Below are 12,574 nucleotides of genomic sequence, written 5' to 3'. Positions count from 1 at the left end.
GCTCTTGTTGAGCACCCATAACATGCACCTCAAGGATACATCATCACCTGCACCCCCTTTTTGAATCATGCAGAATGTGCACAGCTGATACAAGGGTGTACCCAAAGAGAAAGAAAAAAAGACAAATCAATCAAAGTGAGAATTAGCTGGCAGCATTCCCTGTGCGCAACTCCAAATCTGGATCCTGCATCTGTTCATCAGCAGTGGGCACTGAATTAAAGGAAAGCTCTGTCATGGTGCCATCACTCTGTATCTCAATCCTGGAAGGACTTCCCCCTTCAGGTCTCAGTAAAATATCCGTCCCTGCAGATTCATCCATCCTCCAGTTGGGGATACAGGATCTCCTTGCATTCTCGAGCCCGGATGGGGCACGACCTGACTTGCTGGTAGGCACCTTGTCCCACATCTCTAGCCAGTGCCACACATCATCAAAGAAATCAGACTTACCCCCAGAAATGAACCTCAGGTACGTCAGACATATAAGCACACACCCAAGGATCGAAATTTGGCCTTCACCTCTAGAAAGGTCTTTCTGGAGTTCTGAACTTTGTTGGTATAATCCGGATAGATGGAGATCCTGTGTTTATCAAAGACAGCATGTTTTGTTTCCCAGAGAGCCCTTAGGATGCAGTCCCGATCTCTGTAACTCAGGATCTGAACTATAATGGCCTGGGGTGGCGCCCCGGGTTTTGGAAGAGCCACCAAAGCCTTGTGTGCCCGCTCAATCGTGAACATGGTGGACAACCCTACAGGGTTAAATACATCCCTGATCCAGCATTCCACAAAGGCCTCAACAGAGCTGCCCTCTCCGGAAACCCAAGGAGCCGAATGTTGTTCTGACTCGACCTACCCTCTCATCCTTGAGTCTTGCCTCCAGGATCCCAGACTTAAAGATAAGCTGCAGCTGCAACATCTGTTTCCACAATTTGGCAACCTCCGGCTAAAGTTCCGCTATAGAGCCCTCTGCAAGCTTGACTTTATCTGAGACCTTTCTGAGGTCCGTCCCAAGGAGGTTAACTTCAAGGTCTCGTGCCTCTATTTTCCCTTCAAGAACCACCCTGGAGCCCTGTATGGCTGCAAGCAATTCCGCACTAGAAGGTTCCTCCTTGGACGCCACTGCGCTGTGATCCTCTCTCTGCCCCATCTGTCATGTCTGGCGCTATGGAAGAGGGATAGCCATAGTGCAGTGTTCCATGGTATTTACCTGGGAGGGGGCAAACTGCTTATTTCTTCCCATCAGAGCACCAACTTGGGGGAGGGGGGCTGTTTGGAAGGGGTTGAGCACAGGTACCCCCCCCGCACATGAGCAGGTCAATCATGTTCAGCACCTTGCAAGTGTCGCTCACGAGGTTCACCGTTATCCTTAGGGCAAGCAAGAATGTCCTTATAAATAATACTGGGCCTACAATACTGCAGGAAAGAACCAGTGTCCAGGGTGCCTCAGGATTATAATGGTTTCACAATGGCAGGATGGAGATGTGCAGTGGCCCACCCCTAGGGGCCAAGCTCTCCAAAGAACATGTCACCGGCCGCGTGCTCCAGCCCTCTAAGGCCACATTGGTACCCCTGCTTATAGGTATCCATTCAGTCACAGGGTCCCCCCTTGCACTTCAGATGTTCTCTAATTGCAGCAGTATCAGAGATATTCACTCAACAATGCCTGCAGTCAACCCACAGGGCCCACACACACTCACTGGGCCAAAGAGGTCTGCCGTTCATAGGTCCTAAGACATCATTGCCCCCACGCATGTAATCTGCAGCAAATCACTGCTGGGCCTGCGGCTCATCCGTTGATCTCTTCAGGGCCTCCCCACGCTCCCAGAACCCTATCCACTGCACAGGCCCAATCAGGTCTCACTACCACACCCACGGTCCTGGTGCAGCAAGGCACGCCCCCTGGGAAATCGGGCACCACCACTGCTGCAGCCCCCTCCCAGAGGGAGGCCTGCGGATGTGTTTTGCCACGGTGCAGGAGATCCAAGAGTATGGCCTCCTCCGACCGTCTTCATCAGCGCAGCCGCTCCCTCCACCGGAGCCCAGAAGCAAACTTTGCGGGCCCCAGATGCAACGCCCAGTCCCCTGTGCCCCACACCACACTAATGCAGCATGCCGCAAGAGGGAGACATGGGAGGATTTCACAGGATTAGGCCGGGGAAGCAAATCCCACCAGCCACCTTGCTTCAAACTTCTTGGTATTTAACACATTGTACCAGCCCATTTTGAAGAAGAGAGAGAAAGTCCCTTAATACTTGATGACATTAGACCAGTGGTACTTAACTTTTGACTTCTGTGGACCCCCACTTATTCATTACTACAATCCGGGGAACCCACTGTGTCATTACTGGAAGCTAAGGACCACAGTTTCAGCATTTTCGATGATTTGAAGCACAAAACAATACACAAAAAGACACAGAAACAAGTGTTTATCAAACAAATACACAAATGATTATATATTTTATTCAGAAATATAAAAAAAATAATTTTAATGGGAAGGTTAAAGCTTTTCTAAACTCATTTAATGAGACTCATTGTCCATACTGTATTCTGTTTGAGGCACTTGCACTGTTCTCACAAATCAATCTGAGGATACCAACTTATTTTTTAGCTTCCAATTTCAACTTTCTTCACATTTACAGAACGTTTTACATTTTTCAGATTTACATTTTCCTTCTTTATTTACATCTATTTAACTAATTTGTTAATATTATTAACTTTTTGAGCAATCACGAACCCCCTGAGTAGGGTCTGCACCTGCTGGGGTACCAGGAAGACAGGCTTAGAACCACTGTTATTCTAGAGAGTATTACATTTAAGTATTAATATTGAATTACACAGCCTGTTGCTGGCTGTTATTTCACGTATGAACCTTTCTAGCTGTTTGATAGGATATGAAATGAATCTGATGGTATTCCTGCTAGGAGCAAACGTTGGAAGTCATACACTGTCAAACTTACTAAGATGATCTTGTTGTTTGCAATAGATATGATATGAAGTTTATTATATTCCGGTCTGGAGTACAGATTTACAAATTATATACTGTTATATATATTTTTTTATTTGTATACTGTTATAGCTCTGCCTTCCTTCTGATCAGGGATATTGCATGAAGATATTCCAGATATTAACAGCTGGGGTCTTATAGGATGCATATTATAATTCATCTTCCTGTGAAAAGAGTCTTTAATTCATCTCTCTGCATGAAATGGAAGTTATAGCCAGTACCACAGCCCCAGGCACTATCACTTAAACAGGATACGTAAAGTTGTAAGCCCATAAGGGGAAACCCTTCATTACATGTATCTAGGTGATTGTAGTTTGAGTACAAGTGACTACAGACCTGGCATAAACGTTCCATTGACAAGCCGTGTGAGACTGCAGTTAGATAATGTCAATTTTTTAAATCTTTTTCCTTCTTGATGTTTTTTTAACCATAACAGAAAGGCTTCTCATTTTGTTTTTATTTGACTTATTATTTGTGTAGAAATAGGTGGCAGTGGTACTCTTTGTTAGAAATTGAGGGGCTGGCACAGATCTTATAAGTGTTATCTGTTCACTGAGCAACATCAGGGTTTCGACCATGGCTGATTGGCTCCTATTATTTGACATTTTCGTAGGTGACATTTTGTTTTCACTTCTTATTTTTTTTTATTATTTGTTATTCATTTTTGAAGTTGTTGGTATGTCATTTGCTCACTAGCAGACACGGCTAGTAGCTGGATTATCTAGAAGACATACAGGAAATTTCAAGTATGGCAAATTGCCATTTCCAGTTTCGGACAATTTACACTACAAATCTGGTGCCCTTGTTTGAAGTGCAAGCGTTTTCTATTTAAATGAAAATGTTATATGCTCTCTATACCCTAAGAACAAGATTCTTGTGGGGGGACGCAGTCTGTGAGAAGATAAACTGGGGACATGTTACAGCTATAATATAACTTTTTATTTTTTATTTTGGGTGGCACATAATATTAACACTTAGTTGTTTTCTAGTTAAAACCATATCAGGGGTTTCTGTGTGGCCAGAAAGGATCAATTATTGGACTCCTTTAACTTGGATGACATGTAGTGATCTACCAGTAAGTCTTTTTTTAAGATATGTCGATGGCGGCATTTCTCTTATGTGTAATAATAATTGACTTAAATGTTTTACTCCTTGAACGAGAAGGTTCTTTTGTATGTGTAGCCCTTCAATGCCTGAAAAAAGGAATACTAAAAGTCCTTCTGGGAGCAGGAGGTGCTTTGTGTTCAAGCTGTTGTGGGTCCATTTTAGTTAGTCGCTTGGGGACAGTGATAGCTTAGCTTAGGCTTGCGGCCTGGGTCCTTATACCTAGTAATTATGCTCTGCATTTCTGTATTCTATTTTATCATTGCTTTTTTCGTGGCATTGTTTTAATTTCATTTTCAGCTGCTATTCTGCTAGAGTGTAATTGTCAGACCTATGGATGACATACTTTGCATCATGTTCTTTCCTCGGAATTACAAGAACAAAATGCAAGACACACAAAATAATATTTTGTATTGCTGGCCCAAAGACTGCGTAAACAGCCCAGTGCTTAGGTACATGCCCGTGCCAGTCGCCGGTGCTTGAACACAAACCTGTCCCCTATAAAAACATCTTGTAGGACAAGGGACATTAGAGGCGGTTCCAGACAGAATTTCCATCCATGCTGCAGGCCAGTTTTCGGTAGACCTCAGCCTTGGTGTCTCTACTGATCCTGATCTGGAGACTGGTGGCCTGACCAGACAGCGCATGGACAGATTTGGCTTACATCGCCATGTTCTCGCTTAGCGGCTAGAAATTAGGCTTTTAGGTAGAAATTGTATGCCTATGTCATGACAGTATGTTGAGGTTGTTTATTTTTACATCTCTAATTTTCACAATCTTGATTTTATTATTCCTCATTACCCTAATCATTGCAGCTAATGCATTTTATCATAGGTTGCAGTCTTTTCAATAAATGTATTAAAAACTCTCCTGCATCTCTTTTCTTGCCTCTGTGTGTGTAAGAGACTCGGTTGTGGAGAGAAAAGGGTGAGGCTTGTTGCACCACAATTTTCCCTAAGGGGTTTCAGGAGTTCCATGCAAGGCTGACACAAATCACCTTTACCAGCTGGGTTTTGATGAGGTGCTGCTAGTAAACCAGGAGGGTTGGTCTGACAGTTGCCAACTGGTGTGGGAGCGCTTCAGTCACCAACAACGCAGAGAGGCTGCTGCCCCAAATCCAGCAGTCTTGTTGCTATGTGAGAGTCCTATGGCAAAGCCCTAGTAAATGTATACTTTAATGTACTTACATTCTATTCTATATATTGTTTGGGTATTAAAGAGCCATTATTACATTGTCTCTGTGCTACATTTAGTGTGTAGCTTTATAGGTTTACCAGCAAACCATATGGTGTTTTTTGTCGCAGCATAGTGAAATCATTGAAATTGGGAGCAATCTTAGTACAGCTGATTGAGTACCTAAATATCTTGTTGCAAAAGCCTTCACAGGTAAGTGCTACCGGTGATACTAATTTTCTCAAACTAGTGAAGTTCACACAAAAATAGGTTTTATGACAATCCTTATTCTAGAGTTTTCATTCTAATTATTTTGACTAAACACAACAGTATGGGAAGTTGTAAAATACTAAATTTTGTCATAAGACATTTCATGTTGCAAGAACTCTACAACTATATTCCCTGTAAGCAATGGGAAGATGAGGAAATTTGAAACTCCAAATACAAGCAAAAGAATGTTCGATCTTTGTTAGTGGAATTCAAGAGCAATAAAGTTTAACAGCCCGTTTATGATTATAGTCACTGTTTTCAGTTTGAATTACTATGTTTGATAGCATGGTGATAGGTTTTTTCATCTTCTGTTAAGTGGCAGGACATTTAGAATTGCACATTTGAAATATATATGTTACTGATTGAACAACTAACATGACATGTAAACAAGTATACATACTTTTCGTAAAATACTTTTGCGTTCTCTTCTTTTTTCTTTCCTTTTTTCCATGCCTGGGAAAGCGAACAGGAGTTGCGAAACATGCATCAGCTGAATCTGTTAAAACAAGTTTTTGGCTGATACAACTTGTATCTGTTTTTTCAAAAAATAAACTATTGTATTGGGGGGTATATAAAGATCCTAGCTTGGAATTTAACATGTATTTAACTTTTTTAATGAATTATATATAGTTGAAGTAATAGAGAAATTAGTAGGAATAACATCTAAAATTAGATCTTTTTTCTGAAGATATATTTCTAAAGGACTTTATTAAAGTTTCTTCAACCTTTATGTTAGCATAGTTTGAGAAGCTATGGTGGGGACGGTTACTGATGATGTTACTGTCTTGGTGCCATAGTGCATGTGCTGCAATTACTGCTATTTCATGACTCTCATGACTCATCACAAAGCAAATCATTGTTCTTACTGATCTAGACATCCTATGACGTTATCACTACTACGATCTCATTCTTGTAAATGTAATCCTGATATAAGGTTTAGTCTGAACATGTAGGGTCTTTATTGTTGATAGCAGAAAGATGGGATATTGGAATTGATGATGTCAGATGGAATGATTAAGAAAGAAGAGAACAGAATATATAGTTCTCAACAGAGGATTGTTGGTGGACTGAGCTAAAAGGTGGATGGGAAGCTGAAGTATAAAGCAGATCTTTTCATCATAAATTCCTGGATCAACTCTTTATTGGTTTGGTAAAAGTCACTTTATAATACTGGTAACAAAGATGGGATACAAAAAATGTGAATGCCAAGCAATTCTACTAAATTGCCTCAACTCAATCAGTTCATCACTAGACATGCAGAAATAATTCAAACATATGATGGCCAACAGAGCAACCAGTGTTATAACGTCTATAGAACTAGGGAAGTTAGGCTGTTTAACCTTTTGTTGCACTCTGCTATAACTACATGATGCCCTGCAGCTTGAGATCAAGACAACTGATATAGTGATTGTTAAGATAGTGTTTATTCAACACATTTATTTGGTTTAAAATATAAGCCAACAGAAACATCAGTATACAAGAATTGCATTGATGTCAGTGCTGCATGTTTAGTATTCACAGTGCAGAGAAGCAGTTTGCCTGTAGCTCCTGCATGTGCTCTGGGGTGGCACCACCTACAGCCTCAGGCCTTCACAGTTTTAAGTAGGCTTGTGCCCACTTGCTTCAGTGCAAGCAGACCGCATGAAGTAGATTATTTAAATTTGCTCATGAAGGGCATATAGGCGTCATTACAAAAAAGAGCTACTGAGACAATCTTGCCTCGTTTGGGGATGACTATAATGGTTGCCTGTAGCATGGAGTGAGTGTGCTATTACACTAAAAGAGTTATAAAGTCTAGTTAAGATGGGAACAAGAGCCGTGAAGGTCTGATAAGAACCTGCCATATAGCGATCAGGACCCAGTGCTTTATCGCAGGTAAGCTCTTGTATGGCCTGTAGCACCTCTTCGATGCAAATCTCTTTCTCTAAGGCTGCGGGTTAGAGATCTGAAAAACAGTTCAATGGCAGCTGTGCCAGATAGGATTCTGCTTGACTGGGGTCTAAGTGCTCAGAAGTGTATAGTGTGGTGTAGAAGTGCTCAAACGCCTGTGCTACGTGTTCATCTTGGACTACACGGCTGCCCTGGGAGTCCTCTATGTCTATTATTCAATGCCGGAGGGTTTGGGTGTGGAGCCTCTGTGCTAATAAGTGCCCCGCTTTGTTGCCTCCAGCACAGAATTTCTGCTTTAAACGCAGGAGCGCGTATTCTGCTTTGCTGGTGTCTAGGGCTTTGAGCTGTTTGCACGTGGTTGTTAGCTGCCTCCTGACTATACAGGCGCCTGTGCGCTTGTGTCCGCCTTCCAAGTCCCTGATCTCAGTCTCCAAGCGAGCCCTCTTTTCTCTCCTATCCCTGTTCAGACAGGCTGCTCTTGCAATAAAGCTGCAGCAGAGCACTGCATTCTTGTGTCCCAAAGAAGGGCCACTGGGTTAGTCTGTAAACAATCTGTGATGGCTGAAGTTATTTCGAAAATCGCCTCGCCCTGGCGAAGGAGTGTGTGGTTTAGGCATCAGAAGTGATGTTGAGCCAAGGCTACTGGCAAGTGACAGACGATGGAGAAGGGCGAGTGATCCGACAGAGTTGCCACCTCAATGTCTACTGCAGTAATGTTTGTGCTCAGACGATGTGAGAAGAGAAAATAGTCAATTCGGGTGTAGGATTTGTGGACTGCGGAAAAAGAATGTGTAGCTCTTGTCAAGTGGATGGCTTTGTCCAGCAGGCCCGCCTCTGCCAGCCACTGGCAAAATGTAGGGGAGTGTGCGTTCACTTGGCCTGCACTTTGCGTAGACCTGTCCATTGTTGCATTTGAGACCAGATTAAAGTCACCCCCAAATCATAATGTCCCTGTCCGGGGTAGTCAATATTTGCCTCACAGCCCCCTCCAAGAATGTCTCCTGGTGGATGTTAGGGGCATATACGTTTGCTAGTGTTAATGTATATCCTTGTGTAGCAATGTGCAAGGAGAGTGCTCTGCCTGTGATTTCAAATTGAGTCTGGACCACCCTCCCTGAAAAGTAAGTAGCAAAGTAGCCAAGAGGATCGATACCCCTGCCATTTTCTTTGGGGGCAAGATGAATGACCGACAGTCAAACCATTTTGAGCGCATGCGCTTCCAGTCAGCTCTAAGCAGGAGTGTCTCTTGGATGAGGCAGATATCACACTGTGATTCCCTAAGGAAGGACAGGAGCGCTAGGCATTTAACCGGGGTATTCAAACCCCGACATTTAGGCTTAGGACCTTAACCCTAGGCATACTTGACTGGACCGCCTCGCCTTTGTGGGGGAGATTAGAGCCCGTCCTAATGGCCTGTCTGAAGTCTGCTGCATGTGTAGGTAATGCGTTCTCTCCATTCCCGTGTAAGCTATGTGTGAGGAAAACATAAGATCAAGCAAACAACATTTTAACTGTCTGGTTCCCCACCTGGGAACCTGTGTAAGTGATGTAACACAGGGTTCCATCCCTTTGGCAAAGTCATTCATCAAATCAGAGATACAGGGGTGAGCTCCAATGCCAATGACTGGTAACTGCTGATGGGGTGAAGTGTTCCGGGCCCCTCAGCCACACCACGCCACACCGTAGCCGCCCCCCCATGTTCGGGCCAAGCGCTGGGACTGCTTGCCAAGAGGGTCCCCCCTTAGTAATTGTCTGGCTCAGAGGCACTTTCCCTCTGCTGTAGCTGTTGGAGCAGGGCCGACCACTCTCGGCTTCTATCTTGAGCTGATGGTTTGCAGATGTTCTTTCTTTCCTCCTGGTGGATGGGCACCAGCGGTGCAGACGGGTTCCAGAATCTTCCCAAGTAGGTGCGGGGCACTCATCCGAACCCAAGGCGTCTCCGTCCAGCAACGAGCGTGCCTCCTCCATGGTGCGCAGGCTGCGAGTTTCTTTGTCCCACACAAAGGTGATGTGAAAAGGGTGTCCCCATTGATATTTGATCCCTTTTTTCACCAAGGAGGCCGGTGAGGGGCTGGAGATCTCTTTGTCTTTTTAGGGTAATCGAGGAGAAGTCCTGATAGAGCCATATTTTTGTGCCCTCAAATTCACTGCAGTTTTTATCCCTCACCACTGCCATGATGGCTTCCTTTTGCTGGTAGTAATGTAGGCAAGTTAGAATGTCCTGCGGTTGCTCTGAGGAGCAGGCCAGCCGGCCTGCCCAGTGTGTGCAATCTTGGATGATGTCATGATCCGCCACGTCCGGAGCCACATGACAGAAAAGGCAGAGAACGTGGTCCTCCTATTTCCAAGCATTGGCCTGGAGCCAATGATGCATATATTGCAGCGCCTCAATCTGTTCTCGAGGTCTTCCAGCTGATAGTTGAGGTTTGCTGTTTTTTCTCTAAGAGTGAGAATCTCGCGCCTCCTACTCCTCATCTCAATTGTCATGTACTCGCTCTATGGAATCGACTCTTTGTTCCAACTCACTCACAATATGTCTAATGTCTACGACCTATCTGCTGCTAATTCGTGTTTCAGGGCAGCTGTGTCGTCTCTCAGTGTGGTAAAAAGCTTCTCAAGGAACGACTGTGCAACAGGAGCACCCAACTCCAAGACGTCTTCCGACGAAGCCTCTACGGGACTCACGGTGTTGTGGGAACCTTTCTCTGCTCGGTCCATCTTCTTTCCTGTGGGTTTTGCAAACATGTCTTTGATGGAGGAGTCTTTCCTCGTCAAGCACGGATTTGAGATGCCGCCAGAAGGGGCAGCAGGAGCGACCCGAGCAGGGAGAAGGAGGCACCGCCTGCTGGGTTTAATTGTTAACAATCAGGGATCCAAAGCATGGGGCTATGTGTCAGTGGCCCAATGCTCTCCTTACTCCACCTATCCCGCTGCGCTCCGTCTCTCTGTCTCCCTGCGCAGGCCGCCCCCCGCCAAAGGCAAAACCGTGGCGAGATCACCCTTATGCAGCGCCGCCTCCTGGTTCCGGCAGGCTATCTTGGTTTGGATGATAAGTTGTCAGTGCGGATTAGCCAAAATCTGCATGTAAGCACTTGAGAGCCGGCCCTTGGTGACCCAAGACAAGGCTCACTTCCCACCAGTAGCCACCGTCCAGGCTCCCTGGTGCTCTCTGTACTGTGGCTGGTAAGGCCTTGCTTTTCTCACTGGGGGCCTCAATTGGGTGGCCCAGGGCGGATGTGTGTAAACTCTGCCCTTTCTTTTGTAGTGCGAGACCGTAAGTCACAATGCGCCATTTTGATGTAGAGCTCTGACCACAGGGGTGGCTCTGTGTTTGTCGAACTGTCCGCAGTCTCTAGGTCCTGCAGCACAAAGTTCACTCCTCTCTCCCCTACGTCCGACCGATGTACCTTTCTGACCTGTGGGGAGGTGGTATGAATAGTTGCTCCTGGTAGTTTGGTGGCCTTCTCGGGGCATCCACGCCTCTGCAACACCCACAGCTGCAGTTGCTGCTTCTGCCTGGTGAAAGGGGACAAAGACTGGACTTTGTTGTGCAATCCTGCTTGTGAGGAAATCTCCATGTCCTGAGCTTGCCTCCTGTTGTTGAAGTCTCAAGGACATCAAAGACTTACCCTGCCAGTACCTGGACCTCTGCTGCCAAGTGGTGCCCAATCCAATTCCTGGGGCCTTGACAGGTGAAGCTGGCAGACCAAGACTGAAAATCCACGCACCGACTGCCGTGCGGGGAAATTTCTGGCGCAATCTCTGAGATGCAGCGCCGGCTCCGTAGCTGAAATCAACACACCGCCTGCAGAGCGGCTAGAAGATCGACGTACGCTGCTTGAGAAACGATGAGCCGCATCGCTAACGGAGGCTGGTAACATCGCAACCCACACAGCACAGTTTTGCTAAAGCCGTGCGTCAGCAAACCTTGCTGGGTGAGGAAAAACAACTCAACGTCTGCCCAGTCCCGACTGCTGCCCGGATTGACGCATTGCTCCTCCTGCGGAGAGGAAAACCAACGCATGCCGACCCGACCGGAGAAGGAGAAACAATGTACGATCTTGCTTGCGGGTGAGAAATCGACACGCTGCTTACCTTTTTTGACGCACACTCGCCCGTGCGTGTTATTTTTAACGCTACCCAGGTACTTTTCAACACTAACAGTGTTTTACCTGTTTACCAAAGGATTTAAGACTCTTACTTTTAAAATTAATATCTTGACTTGTGTATGTTGGATTTTTGTCGTTTTGGTCTTGTTTTGTTTGGATAAATATTTCCTGTTTGTAGGAAGTTGGCTCTGTATGTGCTATTTCAAAGTAAGGAATAGCATGCACAGAGTCCAAGGGTTCCCCTTAGAGGTAAAATAGTGGTAAAAAGAGATAATACTAATGCTCTATTTTGTGGTAGTGTGGTCGAGCAGTAGGCTTATCCAAGGAGTAGTGTTAAGCATTTGTTGTACATACACATAGACAATAAATGAGGTACACACACTCAGAGACAAATCCAGCCAATAGGTTTTGTATAGAAAAATATCTTTTCTTAGTTTATTTTAAGAACCACAGGTTCAAATTTAACATGTAATAGCTTGTTTGAAAGGTATTGCAGGTAAGTACATTAGGAACTTTGAATCATTTCAATTGCATGTATACTTTTCAAGTTATTCACAAATAGCTACTTTAAAAGTGGACACAGTGCAATTTTCACAGTTCCTGGGGGAGGTAAGTTTTTGTTAGTTTTACCAGGTAAGTAAGACACTTACAGGGTTCAGTTCTTGGTCCAAGGTAGCCCACCGTTGGGGGTTCAGAGCAACCCCAAAGTTACCACACCAGCAGCTCAGGGCCGGTCAGATGCAGAGTTCAAAGTGGTGCCCAAAACGCATAGGCTTCAATGGAGAGAAGGGGGTGCCCCGGTTCCAGTCTGCCAGCAGGTAAGTACCCGCGTCTTCGGAGGGCAGACCAGGGGGGTTTTGTAGGGCACCGGGGGGGACACAAGCCCACTCAGAAATTTCACCCTCAGCGGCTCGGGGCCGGCCGGGTGCAGTGTTAGAACAAGCGTCGGGTTCGCAATGGAAGTCAATGAGAGATCAAGGGATCTCTTCAGCGCTGCAGGCAGGCAAGGGGGGGCTTCCTCGGGGAA

General features: G+C 45.3%; 1 protein-coding gene across 4 annotated transcripts in view; it reads right to left on the bottom strand.

Annotated features, from left to right (window-relative positions):
* The window catches only part of CDK19 (cyclin dependent kinase 19), a 1,195,971-nt gene that overhangs the window by 1,112,057 nt on the left and 71,340 nt on the right, over positions 1 to 12,574 (bottom strand). The window contains exon 1 of one of the 4 annotated variants that reach the window (XM_069234611.1): positions 5,949 to 6,004. The exons of the other annotated variants lie outside the window; for them this stretch is intronic. The gene's annotated coding sequence lies outside the window, so the exon portion shown is untranslated. Of the gene's footprint in view, positions 1 to 5,948; positions 6,005 to 12,574 lie in introns of those variants that run through there. 4 annotated transcript variants of the gene reach the window in all.

The sequence above is a fragment of the Pleurodeles waltl genome, chromosome 5 (genome assembly GCF_031143425.1).
Source record: "Pleurodeles waltl isolate 20211129_DDA chromosome 5, aPleWal1.hap1.20221129, whole genome shotgun sequence".
Lineage (NCBI taxonomy): Eukaryota > Metazoa > Chordata > Amphibia > Caudata > Salamandridae > Pleurodeles > Pleurodeles waltl.
Note: the sequence above shows the minus strand (reverse complement) of the source record. Positions and strands in the feature narration are given on the sequence as shown.